A 3,703-nucleotide genomic window follows, 5' to 3' on the forward strand; every position below is an offset into this window, starting at 1 on the left:
AGGAATGCATTTATACTTGGTAATGTGCAAATTGAAATGAGTAGCTCCTGCTGACACATTGTAGATAGCACAAAAGTCCTGCTTAATATCCTAAGAGAGCAGCATTGAAATTGAGAAAGAAATGTGTTAAAAGAAGAATATCTTTGTACATCTGGACTATTTCAGGAAGAGAGCATGGGGTTCTCAAAACAGTAACATATTTTCAAACACCAGTGATAGTAGAGATAATTACAGAAACTTATTTCAGGGTTATTTCATACTCTGTCAGTGAGCTGTTGACGATTTTCAGCTGTTTATTCCTTCCTTTTCACTTCTATATTTTCCAAAACACCTTTAAGTTCTTGAACAAGCTGCTTACATATTGTTGTTGTAAAATTCAAGACGGTGTGTGGTTACAGACAAAATAAGCCTGGCTTTAAGAACTTTGACTGATATTTTATTGAAACTTAAACTATAGACATCAGTATTTCCAATATTCTCATCTGAACAGTCAACTGATCTCAAAGTCATGGAAGCCAAACTCAGAGAAGATTGAAATAAAGTTCTGGAGTATTTTATGTTGCATCACAGACTAGGGATGTTTATTTTAGTATTTTTACTTGAGATTCAGTTCAGTAGGTTTTCATAATTACAAAAAACCTGTCTTACAAATGCATAGCAGAATATGGAGTAGTAACCTTTTGTGACTGTCAGATTCTTACTCTTTTTCCTCTGTGCAAGTTAAACCACTGTGAAAGTGTCTATTAAAACATGAGTCATCCCATCATAAAAACCTACGAGGTTTGTCAGACTTCATCATGCTCAGTCTTCCCAACCACTGCATTTTGTGTGTTTAAAAATTTCTTCCTGAAGGACTTAGTCCACAGTCTCTATGGAGTTAGGCTGAATAAGCCTGTATCTCCTGATTTGTACCCTTGCCCTTCTTTGTGATGGGTATGATACTTGCCTTCTTTCTGATTGTCAGGAAACTTCCCTGATTCCTATCACCTTTCAAAGATTAAGAGTGGCTTTGTGATGGTATCTACAGGACTCACAGGAATGCATCTTGTCTCTTCCTGTGGATTTGTTCATGTCCGAATGGCTCATGTGCTCTCTAACTCTTATCGTCTGTAACAGTGACTGATAAAGCATTCCCACAGATTCTGTGGTGCCACCACATCTCAGCATTTTCAGTGATGTCACAGATGTCTGATAGTGCATGGACTCTAATTCCTCCTACTTATTTTTCATGTGCATATATATGTGTACAAATATTTGAGATGGACTTCAGCTGTATCACCTTCTGAAGTGGAGTGGGAGAGATGGACCCGTCCTTTGAGTGTTTCCTTTTTATTTTCTCCTCATTCACTTTGCTTTTGGCACCATCCTTAATAAACCTAATTTAAAATCTTCCTTGCTAGGTTAGTAAAGACAGTTGGAAAACATGCTTTTTGTCAGATGGATTTCACATCTCCCAGGAATTCTCATTACCTGGTCATAAAAGCAAACACTTTACCTGCACCATCAGCCATGCGGGCAGGGCTTGGTCTGCAGAGTGTATCCACTGCTGTGTGCCTAATCCAAACTGTTAGTGCTGCTTGGCCCATTGAAATTTTCCATTGGTGATGTCATAATTTCCCATAGAATGAGTTGCAAAAAGTCTGAGGATGACAGGATCTTTCCACAGCTCATGTGTCTTTCCATGATGCAGCACTCCCTTCTTCCATAGTTCTCCACAATGACAGACTCACCTTCACATGGTGCTCCACAATGCTGCACTCCCCTCCTGCAGCGTGGTTCCCCAGGAGCTGTGTTGGAGGCAGCAGTGGAATCAGATGAAACAATCAAGAACCTCCCAGGAAGACATCTATACCATGTTCTTGCATGAGTGATGTGCAGTATGGTTAACAGATCAGAGTGCTGTTTCTTCTCATGTATCTATCCCTACCACTGCTGCAAGAGCAAAGAGTGTAATTCTAGTGTGATTTTATCTGTGTCCTCTGCTAGCTTTCCTAGCTACAGGTAAACTTCAGCCTTTTCTCTTTTGCACACAAGGACATCTTGCAAATCTCTCTGATTATGTCAGGTTTGTTTTGGGTTTTTTCAAAATTTGTGTGAAGAAAATGTACAAATATTTTCTAAATAGAAGCTAGTTAGAGCTCCTTATGGCACCTTAACAAACTGGAGATTCAAAATTCTGTCATATCCAGATTTATTGCCTGAAATACTAAATAAATAAACATATAAATAAATAATTCCACTTCATGGTTCATGTATTTTGCAATCAGAGTAAAACTACAAAAACAAGCCAAACAAAAAATCAGCTAGCAGACGTTAGGCTTATGGCATACAACATACAAATATTTTCCTTCTGAGGGCACTTCTATTGTTTACAAAAGAAAGTTTAGAAAATAAGTGGTGGTCAGCTTCTGGGTTGCTAAGGATTCCTGAAGACTGAGCTAAAGATTTTAGTTTGGTCCCCATAGCAACTATTTGGAGGGGGCCTCACTTGTCTTGCAATCATCTTAATTAATAATTTATTTCACTGAAGGTAAATAGACCTATGTAAGAAATATAAAAATATTCCTACTAGGAATGATCTGTAAAATGTAAATTGTTTTTGTGTTGATATAAAGCTCTGTTTAATATGTAGATTTTTATGTTTTCTAAAACAGTTTTCTAAAACGTATGTGTCAAAGTCTCTCTAGGATTCACAGAAGACCAACTTCTAACTGTGCTGGTGAGGAAGTTTCTCTGTGCTTATCTGAGCACCTGCAATAGTTACTGGCAGAGTAAAAATAGTGATATACAAGCATCAAATATCCAACAAATTTGTGCCTTTTCTCCTCCTTTTGGAATAATTATAAAAAAACCCCAAACCACAAAAAAAACCCAGCAAAAAACAAACAAGCAGAAAAATCCAAACAAAAAAAAGAATAACCATCAAGGATAATCACACTGAGTAATAGTTCAGAAAGTGAGAGAAATATAAAGCTGCAGAACCTAGAATGTGTAGCATTCTGTTCCAGGACTTGCAGTCTGTTGACCTGTATATACATAGAGCCTTTTGGACAATTAATAATCCGTACGAATTTGGGAACATGAGAGAACTACCAGAATAAATAAGTGGAATAGCTCCATGGCATTTGTAGAAAAGGTCTTTGGAACCTATTTAAGAAATGCATTTCAGTGCATGCAGCTGAACACTAATGGCAAAACAAACACATCCCAATATTTTATATCCTTGCAAATAGTGCATGGGGACATCAGTGATAAAAACAGAACAAACAGTATTGTGTGTTGTCTGCAGAGGGATGTTTACAGGCATGGAAAAGAGTCTACTCTGACACTACTGATGTGAGAATGGACCCAGGAGCACGTTAGCAGGAGGATTTTCCATGACTGTGAAAGGTCAGCAACATCCCACAGCTGCAGCATTTTTATTTTTTTTTAATAGACAGTTGTTTTCTAAGTGAAATTACTTAGTAAAATTGCTATGCAAACAACAAAGGCAACTAAGTTTGTAACAGAGATTTGAAGCTAGGGTTCTTTACTTAGCTGAGCATCCACAGCTGTAACAGCAATCAAATGCACAAGGTTTTATTTTCCTTGGTTAATTGTAATTAATCTGTTTCTAAAGCTTGGAAAAGTCAGTAGAAAACAACCACGAGTGAGGAAAATGGTCACAAATCTCCTCAAATCTCCATTGCTTTGTCAGTTATAT

The sequence above is a fragment of the Chaetura pelagica genome, unplaced genomic scaffold (assembly GCF_000747805.2).
Source record: "Chaetura pelagica isolate M959 unplaced genomic scaffold, ChaPel_1.0 scaffold150, whole genome shotgun sequence".
NCBI classification, from domain to species: domain Eukaryota; kingdom Metazoa; phylum Chordata; class Aves; order Apodiformes; family Apodidae; genus Chaetura; species Chaetura pelagica.